Here is a 16,612-nt window from a genome sequence, read left to right as displayed (position 1 = left end):
TTTGAATAAACCTTCCTCCTGCCAAGGACCGACCCACCTTCCCAACCTCTGGTGACTCTACTCTACCAGCAGAAAGACATTTTAACCCATTGACTCCATCTCTGGATAAACCAAACTAGCTTAACGGGTTTCTATTAATATTCCTTCTTAAGAAAAATGCAAGTTCTTTGGAGCAAATTCTAAATTCCTCATGTATAATTTCATTTTTTTTAAAGGGGAATATTTTTGTACAATTCGTTTTGACAATGCCATAGCTTATATTAAAAATGCTGCTTTTTGAAATGAATGATTATAGCTTTTAAATGTAAAAGAATAATGAACACTTAGGGGTTTATTCACTAAACTCTGCATTGCAGTGAATTGTAGCAGATCTGAAAGGCACATTTTAAGCAAAAATAGCTGATCTGGAAGGATTGTCCGCGTGAGCTTTAGTTAGTTTTGCTAATTTGGGTTTAATTTACGATATTTTGCACTTTAGTTGATAAACATATTCATTTGTAGTATCAGAGTCTGTCTGTTTCATTCTCTCTCCAGCCTAATGTCATTAAGGGTCAGTGTCCTCCTGTAAGCACTGTATATCAAGCTGCAATCCAAACAATCCTATTTTATCACCTTCTGTTAAGCTCTGTACATAGCGCTCTGTCTCTAATCTTCTGATGGGGATTTACAGATTTTCTTAATAAGTTCCCGTGAGAACAGTAATATGTGATCTGGGATTTGAGGTGTTACTGTCAGTAGAATGCAGCTCACCTGTCCATGTGGGCGTGGTTAGAGTGCCCGCCCCTTACCTGTCCATGTAAAGGTAGCATAGGATGACAGCAGCTGCACACTGCCACTGACAGCTCACCAGGCAGCACAGATCGAGAGCACCCAGAACCCACCCAGAGGACCTTAACAGACCCAGCTCTCATCCTGAGACCCTTACCTGTATTCAGCCATCACCAAGAGACACTCACCTGTACTCATCCATAGACCCTCACCTGTACTCAGCACTTCCAGAGGCCCTCACCTGCACTCAGCACTCACCCAGAGACCCTCACCTGTACTCAGCACTTCCAGAGGCCCTCACCTGCACTCAGCCCTCATCCTGAGACACTAACCTGCACCCAACACTCACATTTACCTCAGGTAAACCCAGCACTGATACAGAACACCTCACATGCACTTTATCGAATTTCTTAGCCAGACTGGCACTTCCGTTGCTCACCTCACTTAATCCCAGCTCACCTTTGAACCCCTTATACTCTATACCTAGACAGGTCACCAGATCTGAACTTCATACAGATACCTGGGTCACCTGGTACACCTCTCCCTGCTCACCTAACAATTTTCTAAGTCTCCTGTGGTCCCCACACTGCTCAAATGTCTTATCACTCTTCCTCTAACTCTCCCTCCTGGAGGGGTAGTGCTTCCAGTCAAACAGGGACCCCTGAGTACAGGATGTCCACCTCCTGCCTGCAGTCGCTGCGCTCTGGGATGGACCTTTCCACACTCCGCGTGGGCCTGGACAGTGCGCTCCCCGCGGTGCGCTCGGGGTTTGATTCCCTGCTGCAGAATAACCACCAAGAGGCGATGCAGGGGCTGAACGAGAGACTGGCGGGGTATCTGCAAAAGGTCCGGGGGCTAGAGGAGGCCAACATGAAGCTCCAGGAGGAGATAGATGACATCAAGTCCAAGAAGATGCCAGGATCCAGAGACTGGGACTCCTATCAATCTCCGTTGCAGGACATGCGCAAGCAGGTGGGATCCACAGCAGGTACCTGGAGGGTGCGGGGCACACTAATTCTGTTTCAGTCTGTCACTCCTGCTGCTGGGGACTGCAACTCTCACCATGCACAACCATGATGGGAATTACAGTTCACAGTAATTGTTGTGAGTGAGGAGCCTGACTCATCCCTGGGACCAATATTTAGTACAAACAGTTACACTGTTGTGTGAGAGACAGAAAGACAAACAGAGATAGACACACACACACAAAGAAAAAGAAAGAAACATACAGAAACTGAGATAGAGACAGACACACACAGATACGCACACACACAAACAGAAAGAGAGACACATATACAGAAACTGAGAGAGAGACAGAGAAATAGACACAGAAAGAGAGACAAAGAGAGATACACACACGCCATGAGACAGTGAAAGAGACACAGACACATATACAGACAGACAAAGTGAGACAGAGAGAAACACACAGAGAATGAGAGACAGAGAGAGAGACACACACATGCACTGTGAGACAGAGAAAAAGGGACACATACAGAGAGACAGAGAAAGTGAGACAGAGAGAGATACACACACACACACAGACGGAGAGAAAGAGAACGTTTGACAGCGAAGATAATCATGTTAATCATTCACACATCATGCCCCCCTTTAATAGATGGTTATATCAGGGGCCTAACTGTGCATCATGCTGGACAATGTCTCGAAATACTTGCTCTGTCTGTGCTAGGTGTGTGTCTCATGGGGAGCTTGTCATGATGTCAGAGTACAAATCGAGAACCTTATGGTAAAATAATAATGCTGATAATAATAATAATAATAATAATAATAATAATAATAATAATAATAAGATAATGGTAATAATAATAATAATAATAATAAGATAATGGTAATAATAATAATAATAATAATAATAAGATAATGGTAATAATAAGGGTACTCGCTGAATGAAAGGCTGAGAACATGGCTCAAATTAAAATCTGTTCTCTGGTTTAATTTGGAAAAAGTACATCAAACAGCTATACAGAGGGATTTCAATTACACCACCTCCGAACTGAGTTGGTCAGGCTCCAAAGCTCTTTCTCAACATAATAATTGTTTTATAATGTTTCTACTTGAACCATTGGCTCTATGCATGGAGATCAGTTTAAACACATTTCTAATACTAGTAATTCCATCTTTAGGATACATAATTGTGATACGTTATATCATGTGCGCCTTCCACAAGTGGAGCCCATAGAACATCCTGGATCCTTGGCCAAGTTTCTTCCTTTGAGTAGGATCACTTTCAAACCTTCTTAATTCTTTAGACTCGTCAGACCAACAATTCCTGAAATTGAGCTATGTGCGGACGTTTTGTATTAACCTCTCAGGGTTCTGTAGGTTCCCTCCACAAGTTGGCCCTGGAAGTATTTCTGATAAGAAGATGTGAATATTTTTGGCCCATTTTATCATCTCAAGTTGGTCTTCTTGGTATTGACTATGTAACAAACCTGTCTCAGGGTCTTGGTGTACCCATCTGGTTCTGTTACTGGATCTTTGTCAGCCATGTCTTTCGATGCCAGAGTAATTAGTGTTAAAGAAAGAAATGCAGGCACCATCTGACCCTTTACCTTTTTGTATTCCTTTAGACCATTCACTTGTTGATAAAATTTGGTGGTGTCCCCCCTAGTTTTTCTCACTGAATCCTGGTTTGCTTTCCGCGTTCAGGGTGTCTATGCCAAAGTTTCTGATCACATGTGTGTCCCTATGTTCCTTACCAGAATTCTGATATCACTGTATCCCACTTGTTGATCTTCTTGATCTGAATTTTACAGTGAGTCCCCTCGTTTCTGTCTTTAATTTTATCTGTGAATCTTGGCATGTCTACTTCTTCCTGTCTCTGAATATTGGCATATCCCTTCTTCCTGTCTCTGAATATTGGCATGTCCCCTCTTCCTGTCTCTGGATCTTCTTTCTGTTTTTCAATCTTGGCATGCCCCCTTCTTCCTGTCTCTGAATCTTGGCATATCCCCTTCTACTTGTCTCTGAATCTTGGCATGTCTTATTCTTCATGTCTCTGAATCTTAGCATGCCCCTTCTTCCTGTCTCTGAATCTTGGCATGTCCCCTTCTACTTGTCTCTGAATCTTAGCATGCCTCTTCTTCCTGTCTCTGAATCTTGGCATGTCCCCTTCTACTTGTCTCTGAATCTTAGCATGCCTCTTCTTCCTGTCTCTGAATCTTGGCATGTCCCCTTCTACTTGTCTCTGAATCTTAGCATGCCTCTTCTTCCTGTCTCTGAATCTTGGCATATACCCTTCTACTTGTCTATAAGTCTTGGTGTGTCTTATTCTTCCTGTCTCTGAATCTTGGCATGTCCCCTTCTACTTGTCTCTGAATCTTGGCGTGTCTTATTTTTCATGTCTCTAAATCTTGGCATATCCCCTTCTACTTGTCTCTGAATCTTGGCGTGTTTCATTCTTATTGTCTCTGGATCTTGGCATGTACCTTCTTCCTCTTTTTGAATCTTGATGGGGCTCCTTCTTCTTGTATCTTAATCAGAGAAGGATTAAGATTAAGGATTAAGGGCCCTAGGTTGGTGACTGGTATGGGGCCCCTCTTTATTCTTTACACATAGATGGTGAATGGGTCCAGTCAAATTAATGGTTCCGGGGAGCCTGTTTAACTCATGGGCCCTGGGCGACTGTCTACGTTATGGTTAATGCTGCTTTGCTCTGAAACTTCAAATGTCTCTCCTGTTCCTGTCTCTGAGTCTTTAAATGTCTCTCTTGTTCCTGTCTCGGAATGTCAGTGTTTTTAGGAATTTTCAATGTTCTCCATTTACCTGTCTATGGATCTCACTCACAGACAGTAGCAAACAGAGCTGTAGTGCCTGGACACAATCTAAAAGATTTGTGTCCAAGATTCAATCCCTCTACATTGAATGTGTCAGGACCTGGGAGTCAAATCTCTGTCCTCGTAGAGCTGTGACATTATTTCAATTTTATTTGCCTGTTACTAGAAATACTCTGTGACACTTCCTGTGGCTCAATAACAAGAAATAGTGTAAATCTAATATAATCGGTCGCGCTGTAAGTAGTCTATCACACTGCAGATAATTTGTCACACTGCATATAGTCTGTCACATTGTATATATTTTGTCACATTCCATAGTTTGTCACACTCCATATAGGCTGTCACACTATAAACAGTCTGTCACATTGTAGGTAATTTGTCACACTCTATATAGACTGTCACACTGCACATAGACTGTCACACTGTATATAGATAGTCTGAACTGAGCGCTTCCATCTTGGCTTCCTGTCAATCACTGCTATTACTTTTTCCTTTGCCCCTGTCAATCAACATATAGAGGGCCCCGGAGGAGAAACGGATACAATGTTTCAGTTACTTCTTCCCTGATGCAATGTGTGCCAGGCAGTGCCAGGACTGAACTGGATTGTGACATCAATTGCTAAATCTTTATTATACATTTAAAACAAAATGTTAACACAAGTTATATGTAATTTTCAAAGTTTTATTTAATTTTATAACTTCCAGGGACGCTTCTGTTCCCCTTTAACTTGTTGGATGCCTGAGGTTAAAGTCACAAAGGTTAATTTACGTCTGCTGACAGCCAGTTAACCTGGTGACTTGTCCATCTTGTTAGGTGAGAGTATCTCTCACAGGTCCATGTGATGCATGCTGGAATACGTGATGAGAAGCATGCAGTGAGGGATAAGGTGTATTAGAGGGGCTTATTTGCTAAACCGGAAATTATGGAGAATTGATAAGGGATGCACAATGTTTAGACCAAAATAGCTGAATTTAAAATATTATTTTTCTCAGATCATTTTTCCAAGTCTGCTACGTTGGTCTGAAATGTTTAATTCCCCATTCAAAGCTTTAATTATTTAAATGCTGCTCGCTGGACTCACATACACGCACGTTGTTTCATTCATTAATTTACAGGTAATATTTTCTGTTTTTTCCCCTTTAAAAGATTGAAGATTTAAACATGGACAACGCCAAACTCCTCCTACAAATTGATAACGCGCGTTTGGCAGCGGACGACTTTAAAGTCAAGTAGGTTTCCAGGTTATAACCACATTTATTTTCTATTAAACACTAGGCATGCGTGTACGTCCTGGCATATTGTTTCTGCACTAGAGATTTGTTTGTTTGTTGTTTTCTGCGGGTGTTGTTTTACATTATAAAGAGTATATTATATTTATTATTTTAATGGTTAATTATGTCCATGTTCTAATTTGGATACCGTCAAAGAGAATTATGGGAAATGTAGAAACAGAACATCTGCAATGAAGCATTATCATTTACACAGAGAATGGTCATTCCTGAAATATGAAATGTTTTATATTAAGTGAATGTGGGGTAACATTAGTGCGACTTTATTATCCTGTTGGTACCTTTAGCTATTTTTCTTGCTTCACTCTGTATGTTTGTTCAGTTCGAAGCAAACAGTGCTATTGGCTGTGTTTACTAGAACAGGTGGAATCATTTTACAAGTTATGGTTTTCAGACACTGTAGTCACATGCTGTTTTTTACTTTGTTTACATCAAAGATATCTGGGATACCATTCGCCCTCCGTATTCACTAAGAGAGAGGGCAGAGGCTCGGGGGGAATGGGAAGATTTTCAGAATTTTCTATTTCATTATGTGAATATAGTATGAGTTGCAGACATTAAAAATATAAATTTTTTCACTTGTTGATCTGGGAAAGTAGAACAATGTGCTTTTAAATGCGTTAAGTCCACTCCTTCTTTGAGTTCTTATTATTCAGCCATATCTCCCCCGTATTGTTTGAATTCAGCAGTTAGCACAGAGGAGTCGAGGTACCCAATGAACCAATGGTAGAGCGTGAAGAAACTCAAAGCGGAGATTGTAGCTATTTAGTATAAGCAGACGGAACTCAATGTACACTTTACACTTAGTTTGTTCACTATTACTTAACAAAAAGCTTTTTTCAAAGAATCATCCTTGCTGGATGCATTAAAGCGTGCTAAATGCGTTAAAATAATTTCATGGCGAATTAAAGGACTGTCAGCAGACAGGTACGGAGCGCCCCAAGAACATTGTTTATTGCCAAGTTAATATGAGCCCTGTGTCTTCTTATTAGCTGGCAAGGAGCCTGGATCCTCTGTCGGCAATGGTGGTCAGAATATTGTTTGTTTTTCTTGTGCCTGCAGGCTGGAGACAGAACAAGCAATCTGTGATGGCGTGCACAAGGACACGCAAGGGCTGCGCAAGTTAATCGATGACACCAACTTCCTACGTATGAAGCTGGAGTCTGAGGTGGAGAACCTCAGAGAAGAATTAGCCCACCTTCACAAGAGCCACAAAGAGGTAAGGAGGGGCATTTGAGGACATTCTGTGATTCAGAGAATCTGACTCTGTCTCGCATGGTTAATCACTCTACTCTGAATTGTAGCAAATTTAAAAGCGAATTTCAAAATTCAGGATACAATGGCCAAGCTGTGACGATGACGGAGTAGGAGAATTTCTCTAAAATTCTGCAAATTTAGCCTGAATTTTTCTATTCATGTTTCAGTTCAGAGTTTGATGAATAACTCTATGAATCTTTGTATTCAAAAATTGTCTACTCTGTGAGTCTGTTAATGCTCGTTTATTCCCCCCCCCCCCCCCCACCCAATCCTCTTTTTATGTTTTATCAATTCAAATAGAAATCACCAACAATAAAAGTTAGGGAAGAACATATGAGCATTCCGTCTATTATAACGTAGGATATGTTTTTATAGAAGATGGGTGACAAAGTTTCATGATAGAGTTAATTAATCACAGGCCGCAATGTTGAGTCTCAAGTGTTTCATTTATGTTGTTGTTGATTTTTCATGGTTTCATTAATTTTTTTATTTGATTTTTAGTTTGCAAAAAAGTTTTTTTTTCTGACGTGTGTGTGAAGGGGGTTCTTAACCTTTTTTTGTCAGAGACTCAGATACCATTCATTAATGGTTCATCTAGACTAGAACATCAGTTCAGGAACCCATTCTTCTTTTTCGCTTCCCCTTAAGTTGTCACGTGCTAAAACTCTTTGTAAATAAAATATAAATATTCCTTTATGGGCAAACTAAGATTGTCCAGGATTTTCACTATTAAACAGTTCACTTATCCCTATATTTAATGAATATGTGTTTGTAAGGTTAAAAAAGAAATAAAATGTAGAAGTTCACCCTCTTTATCCTGCAACTGTGCTCCTCCATCTTGGCTCAAAGTCAATCATTATTATAAGCTTTGCCTTTGCACATGGCAGTCAGCATAAAGAGAGCGTACGGAGAGTATGATAAATAAAAATGGTGGATAAAGTACTAAACGTGGGGCATGGAAACCAGCAGGGACATGTCCTTGGTGAATATTCTCTCTCACATTTTGTGCATTAACATTAGAACAGAATACGCTGGTATATCTCCCCCATTACTCCAATCTGTTTCTTTCTCATCCTCATTTGCAATGGGTGTCCTGGCTGTGCCTGAACTGGGTAGGAAATGTTCAACATTTTATTCACTGGTGCATTTTCCAGAGAAGTACGAGTCCAAATTTTGATATAAACAATAGAAACTTGTTAAAGATAAATAGTCCTAAGAACAATCCTGGGAAACATACTTAGACTTCACAAAGCTGTTTATTGAGTATGGCAAAAACATGAAGTGGAAACATTCTTAACCCAACATTTCACATTGTATGAGAAACTGAGTCCTGCTTTAGTTGACTAAATAACACGTTAAAGAGTTCCTCCAACCACCATGACCACTTCTGCTTTTAGAAGGGGCCATGATGGTAGGAATCTTTATGTGCAGCGTTTTAGCTATCTCGCCCCATCTTGCCCGATACAGATTCATTTCCTCACCCAGTTCAACAGGACACAGAACAATTGGGATCAATTTATTCAGATTCCTGATCAATTTAAAACACCTGATTTCGGACCTCATTACAGAATCTTCAAAAAGGTTTTCCCCTGGAAGAGCCATGATGCCAAGTCATTACTACAGATGCCAGACTCCAGGGTAGTGGGGACCATCTGGGATCAACTTAGACAGAAGACATTAGGCCCACACGTGAAAAGAAATGTCTCTGGAACCCCAGAGAACTAAGAGCCATCATAAAAAATCTGAGGGATCTCCTTCCTTGTCTAGAAGAAAGATGGGTCCTAGTTCTTAATTCTGTCAGTCTTTACTAACTTTTAAATTGAATTCACTTTTTTTTAAATGACAAAGGAACTTGACAAGTTGTTTTTCTTTTTAGGTCCCACGTCGAGGGCAGATGCATTTCTCCACATTTTCTCGCTATTTGACTGGTTTCTTAACATGTTGCAAAATTCAGACTAAAATAGCCAAGTTGTGAATAGAGAATGTTTTCAAATAGCTATACTAACCTGTATAACCTGAAATTTGCGGTTTGGTTTCTCAATTCACTATTATTTATTTAGTGAAATAATTGTATCTATTGTGATTATGACCCTAGATGTCTTATCTGCTGCATACTTTCACTTTGCCCGGTGTATACATTGTTTCCCCACAAGTATTGTATGAAATATATTCAGAAAGCTGTGTTTGTGAGTTTACCGTTCACTGAACATGTTTATTTAGAAGGTGTGTTTCTCTTCCTCCATCCTGGATTCTGGGAAACACCCAACGGAATGTTTGCATTTTGGTTCAGGTGATAATTCCAATGTGTCGCAGCGTTCGTGTTGGAGGGTCAATGTAAAACACACTGATATAACATGTGCTATGTAATATTAAAACTGGGGATTGTGGAGAATCAGCATGGGAATTGCAGTATTTATGCTAAAATAGCAAAACAAATAGCCCCCCATTCATCTATTTCGATCTCGAGCCCATTTTGGCTCATATTTGCCTTTCCAGTGTCAATTCTCTGCAATTCCTAGTTTAGTGAATTAAAACAAACATGAATTAATGATTTGACAATCAATATTTTGGGATGTTTTTGCAGGAAGTGGCTGCACTCCAGGAGCTGATTGCAAATAACAACGTTAAGGTAGAGGTTGACGCTCCCAAGAAATCCGACTTGAACGAGAGCATTAAGCAAATTCGCAGCGAGTACGAAAAAATGGCGGAGCAGAACCGCGCCGATGCCGAGAATGCCTATAAAAGCAAGGCAAGGGGCTTAAATTCAATGTTTACACAATACTGTCCAATTATTATTGAACCCTTTGTCATTTTAGTGCCAATCATAGCAATTAAACCTTTAGCAGACAGTGTATTATTTCCCTGCTTGTTCATAGGTGTAACAATCACAATTATTAAGCAAGCGAAGGCCATCTATGCTCAAACAGAGATAATCTTCACATCTGGCTGTGTGGTTCTCTGGGATGGAAACAGTTAAAGACGCACTTTATATGAACAATGAGTGGTGTTTAGAATGAGTCATTACTAATCAGTAACTAATCCCCTAAGGGTAACATCACCCCATAAACATAGGATTATGGTCGCTCGGCTTAAAGTCAAATAGAGTCAGGTTCAGGCTGGCAACCTAGTGATATTAGACTAAAAGTCCCATCATCACGTGATTAAGGTATTGTGTAGAAAAGGGCACACTGAACAATTCATGAAAGCTGGTTTGAACAGGATCCTCATTAACTATTATTCCTGTAACAATTTATTGTTAAATTTCCACCTCTTATAATATTGTACAACGCTGGGGAATATGTTGGTGCTATATAAATACCAATAATAATAATTCAGATTATTTTTTAAGCTTGATGGGTAAATCATTCCGTGACTGCTACATGCACTTTGCATTTTCCAACGTACAAGTGTTGATCTTGGTTTAGAATGTTATGGGCAGATTCTGTGCATTGGCGTCAGCTTGTCTTCTTCCCGGGTTCTGATTGGTTAATACACATCCAGCTGAAACCAAGCCTGTAATTTCAGATGGCTCAGTTCTGTGTGTTTATTTTTTTACCCACATTACCTGCTTTCCGTATAGTCCACGACTTATATAGCAGCAGTAAAATATGTAACGCATTATATAACTTTTACATGCATATTTGAAATATTCCCTTTGTGCTACTTTCAAGTAAACACATTTATGAAAGGGTTACGCTAAGCACCATAACACCATATGATCACTGAACATGTAATGATGCACGGAGTTTCCCTGTCACTGCGTCATGTCCCCGGAAGATATGAGTGTCTCTCATCGGCATCAATGGATGCATTTTACATTCTCGTTTGACATTCAAGCAAGCTTACAATCAAAAAGATTAAAAAAAAAAATACAAAAAAGCTAACGCAGCCAAGTTACAATATTCTAATATATGTTAGAGATTTTTTTTTTTAATAATAATACAATATCTCAACTAAAAGGTGGAGATTGTTGCACCATCAATAGATGGTTCCATCAAATCAAAACAGGTTAGTTATACTCTTTTGTTTTGCATAATAAAATTACATTTCTACAAATTGTTAATTCTGTATATTTTTAATTGTGTAATTCTGCTTATCTCTTTCTCGTTGTACTGAACTGCGTATTGGCTGCTGGTGTTTTGAAACTTGATTGATGGCTTAGGTCAGTCTGAATTCAGCCAACATTCAAGCAATGCACAGTGTACGACAAGGAAAAGGATGGTTTAAAGTGACACTATAGTCACCTGAACAACTTTAGCTTAATGAAGCAGTTTTGGTGTATAGAACATGCCCCATGCAGCCTCACTGCTCAATCCTCTGCCATTTAGGAGTTAAATCCCTTTGTTTATGAACCCTAGTCACACCTCCCTGCATGTGACTTGCACGGCCTTCCATAAACAATTCCTGTAAAGAGAGCCCTATTTAGGCTTTCTTTATTGTAAGTTCTGTTTAATTAAGATTTTCTTATCCCCTGCTATGTTAATAGCTTGCTAGACCCTGCAAGAGCCTCATGTATGTGATAAAAGTTCAATTTAGAGATTGAGATACAATTATTTAAGGTAAATTACATCTGTTTGAAAGTGAAACCAGTTTTTTTTTTTCATGCAGGCACTGTCAATCACAGCCAGGGGAGGTGTGGCTAGGGCTGCATAAACAGAAACAAAGTGATTTAACTCCTAAATGACAGTGAATTGAGCAGTGAAATTGCAGGGGAATGATCTATACACTAAAACTGCTTTATTTAGCTAAAGTAATTTAGATGACTATAGTGTTCCTTTAAGCTGTGGATTATAATGTATTTTTGGGCTTCATAAAGAAGAGTCATTGGGTTACACACTCTTTACATTTAAATAATGTCTTGAAATCAAAGCACATTAGAAAAAAACATCAAAATAACAGAGAGAGAGAGAACTACGAAAATAATTATATGACGCAAAACAACACAACAGACCTGTGATTTATGATGTATTATATTATTTTCTTAGTTTGACACCGTGTCCCAGGAAGCAAATGTGAACACAAAGGCTCTCGATCAGGCAAAGAACGAGGTTTCTGAGCTCCGACGACAGCTACAAGCCCTCGACATAGAGCACCAGACGCTTCAAAAAACGGTCATTATTGATAATGCCAAGATTCCATAGATTTTGACTTTGTGGTGTATTTTGCAGTAATTTTTAGTTTAGATTTATTTGGGCCTATCAGACACGGATGGGCTGTAAACATTGTTTAAATGTTGTATTATAGGAGGTTTACTCACTAAACATTGATCTGCAATGGACTGAAAACTTAATTGCAAACATAGGCTATAGTCACAGCTTGCTGATATTAGTCAGAGTTTTGCAATTTAATATTCAATTCACTACAGTTCTGGTATTTAGTGAATAAGCCATTAATGCTGGCAAAATGTGTTCAGACAACAGATTCATTTATAAACAAAATACGCATTTAAGACAAAAATAGACCAACATGCCTTTAAGCATTCTCATATTTGCAAAGACGTTTCTTAAGGTTTATTCTGTAAACAGCAAGCGGTCCCCAATGCCTGCTGCTGCCCGAGGTTGGATGCATTTGAATGATTTATGCAGAAGTTAAAGGAACACAGACCCTATAGTGCTAAAAACACCATCTAGCGCCCCTGGCCCCCTAAATATAGTAAAATCATTTCTTTATTCCAGTCTGCTGCTGCTGGCTCTGCCCCTGATCTGCCTGCTTGACTGACATAATCAGAAGTGATTCTCTGGGCCAATAACAATGCTTTCCCAAAGGAAAGCATTGGATTGGCTGAGACTGTCAAGGAGGCAGATCAGGGGCAGAGCCAACACAAGTCAAACACAGCCCTGGCCAATCAGCATCTCCTCATAGAGATCCATTGAATCAATGTATCTCTATGAGGAAAGTTCAGTGTCTGCATGCAGAGGGTGGAGACACTGAAAGTCAGTCACACTGTGCAGCACTGCACCAGGAAGCACTTCTAGCAGCCACCTGAGGAGTGGCCAGTGGGGGTATCACTAGGCTGTAATGTAAACACTGCATTTTCTCTGAAAATACTTTACTGCAAAAAGCCTCAAGGCAATTATTATACTCACCAGAATAAACACAATAAGTTGTAGTTGTTCTGGTGACTATAGGGTTCCGTTTAAATGTATCTGAGGTGCTGGAGAGAAACTGGGTAATATGTGCCGGCAACGCCCCGTTATTTGCAAACTGCATCCCAATACTAAGTGCACCATAAACACTACAATGACCGTTAATAGTACAATGAGATATAGTACTTATGGTGCCTAGAGTGTCCCATTAATAAAAAACTTTCTATGTAATTTTCAAATGTCAGTTTTTATCCAATAATAATCTGGTGAGGAATGAATGAATTGTGGTTTATATATATCTGAAATCCTTCCCTGTAATAATGGGGGTTGGGACTTAAGCCTTCTCTGTAATAAGAGGTACATTTTAAGTGGCTGCCTTAACATAATGATAGGAATATATGAGCAATACACGCAGTCAGAGAGCAGCAGCCATGACAGGTTAACATGGTTTTTATACAATGTGATAACTGTTAAAAGTAGTGTTAATCGACTGTAATGATATGTCCCTCCATGTCCCATAACAGGTTGACTCCTTAGATCACGTTCTGAAGGACACAGAAGATCACTATGGCTCCAATCTAATGGAACTGAACCACACGCTTACAGGGCTACAGGACGAGCTTGCAGCCTGCCGTTCAGACATAGAGCGCCAAGTTCGGGATTACGAGGCCTTGCTCAATCTGAAATCTAAGCTGGAGAAAGAGATTCACGACTACCGCACTCTGCTGGAGGGAGTCGTAGACAAGTGAGAGCCGTCTATCCCATGCCCTCCGCCCTCGCATGTCTTTAAAACTGAATACATTTAACAATAAATAAATCTGTAAATTGGCTATTTTGGTAAAAAATGTACCAAACGACTGATATTTTACAGTTTAGTGAATTACCTCAATAATCTGACATGTGGTATTGCTACAACAGAACCAGTGATGTTTCAGATGTCTATTTTGGCCTAAGGTTTGCGGTTCTTGGTTTAGATTGTAAGCGCATTTGGGCAGCGCCCTCTTCACCTACTGTTCCTGTATGTCAAACATGTTCTGTTAGAATTTAATGTTTCTCTTGTTTGCCTATTGTACATCACTGCAGAATATGTTGGTGCCATTTAATAATTGTAAATACCCTCTTTCTGTGTTTCAGAGAGGACGAGCCTACGTCCTCACCATCCGGAGGTAAATGAAGATCAGGGAAACTTGGCAACAGTGGGTAATGTTTCCTTCACTTTGTCTCTTGCAATGTTTAGAATTCCCGACATGAAGAGTGAATCTTGCAATCTGATACTCTATCCTATAATAATACAATTATATTACAATGTAAAGGGACACTTTATTACACGTGAACAGTGTAGTTTGAATTTTCAAACTTTATTATAATTTGTTGCTTGATTTCAAGGATCATGTTAACTGCTGTTTACTCTACTAAACTACAGCTGGACCTTCATTGCATTGACTCGATTTGTCATTCTACTAGTTCAAAATACACTGAGCCAGCAGAGGATCCGTACCCACAATATCATTAATGAGACATTATGGAGTAGGGTCAGCCTTTTAAGTTTCAAATAAATAGATTAAAAAAAAATGAGTTTCCTTAGAGGGGCAAATTAGGAAAAAATAAAGAAAAAAAATTAAACCTTACGATTTTTAAACAGATTTTTTTTTTTCACATAAATTATGACTTATTTTGCTAAACAATAGCAACTGTGTCATTTTCAATCTCTGAAGGCTTTGTTTACTCTACAATGGACTGAAAATAAAATCAAAATAGCTATTTTGGCCTAAATGATGCAGTTCGTGTATATTCAGTTTAAAAAAAATAATATAAAAAAAAAACAGAAAAAACAAACAATAACGTATACCAGTGAATCATATGTATACACATTTGAAATCAGAGGAACACGAAGATTAAAAAAATATATAAATTTTTCCATTGAATCCCCCCTTATAAAAATCAAAACAAATTAAAAAAATAAATAACTTTCCATTAAACGTACCTATAGTCCAGAGTGGAGCAGTTGCTCTGTTTACTGTATGATCCTCACGGTTGATGATTGAATGGCCAGTCTGATGCTTCTCATAGAGATGCACTGAATCCATTGCTTACGGTGAGACGAATTAGACGAGCTCTGCATCGTCATGCTGTGCACTAGTGGTGCAAAGTGTAAACACTGCTCTATTACATTGCCAGAGGAAAAAAACAGGTTGTATGAACCAAAACCATGCCATTAGGATGAAGTGGTTTTGGTGCTTAGAGTGTCCATTTAAATCAAATTATCCAATTCTGTGTGCATGATCATTGCCATCTGTTTTTTCAACTGTCCAAATGGCACCGTATGCAAATCTCAGCATCTACAGAATAAGCATTTTGTAGCAACTAAAGCTGTGCATACGTACACATTCTTTTTAAAACATGCCATGTCTTATTAAACTAATAAATTCAGTGTATTGGCCCAAAACATCCTGATTACCAAACTGCAATGAGATCTGAAATGTTTAATTAACAAACCCAAATAAGAGTACAACTTACACAATCCATCGGTCAATTATCAGAGATTCTCCCGGGAAATAACATTGTGGAAAATAAAAGAATGAATTAAACAGAACGTGTTGCAGCCAGGTTACACACATTCCTGAACATTTCATTTCTTTTTACAAAAGTGTTACTGTCCCCTTATTGATAGATGTTTTACTAAATGTTTGAAATTTAGCTTGTGTCTATATCTGTTTTTTTATTTTCTTTTTCTTTTCAGAGAACAAGACGCAGACGATTCAAAAGGTTTCTGTGACGAGAAAGGAATTCGTGGACGGACAAGTGATATTTTCATCTTCCAGAGAAGCGATTAGAATCAAATAAATAAAATTCAATAAAATCCTCAATTTCAAATGCTAAATAGATCTGAGATGTGACGGGTGGCAAACCTGATGGTTGTTTACTCAGCGCCAGAATTCATTTTTCACGTCTGCGCAGACAAGCTACGTGGCGGCCATCTTAAGAACCATCACTCATTATGGAGGGATTTGGGGTGGATGTCTTAATACTGAATTTGCAAAACCTGTTGAAATCACATTTTCTTCTATATTTTCTATATCTCTACCTACAAAACGTTATCACAATTCGCATTTTTTAATAATAAAAAAGACTAAATATAAATGTTTCTTTTCTTTGTCCTGTATTTCCACCAGAGTTAATTTAGCTCAGGGTTTAACAAACCTTCAGCCTAGGATGTTTGGTTAAAACCCCATCACACCTTTTTTGAATTAGTAAAAACACAACTTACTTGCAAATCGAACTCACCGCAGTGCGTATTCCCACACATACACTTTACAATGGAATGACAGTGTATAAATGTGACATATATAAGGGCCAATCATTTTACAGCAGAAGGAAAAGGCAAGTTCACCATTAAGGGTGACATTTTACTGACAA

At 39.0% G+C, this 16,612-nt stretch overlaps 1 pseudogene; it reads left to right on the top strand.

The window, feature by feature from the left end:
• The first annotated feature begins 821 nt into the window (after window positions 1-821).
• LOC134571138 (keratin, type I cytoskeletal 18-like) lies at window positions 822-16,288 on the top strand (annotated as a pseudogene).
• The last annotated feature ends 324 nt before the right edge of the window (window positions 16,289-16,612 follow it).

This window comes from Pelobates fuscus, chromosome 8, assembly GCF_036172605.1.
Source record: "Pelobates fuscus isolate aPelFus1 chromosome 8, aPelFus1.pri, whole genome shotgun sequence".
Lineage (NCBI taxonomy): Eukaryota > Metazoa > Chordata > Amphibia > Anura > Pelobatidae > Pelobates > Pelobates fuscus.
Note: the sequence above shows the minus strand (reverse complement) of the source record. Positions and strands in the feature narration are given on the sequence as shown.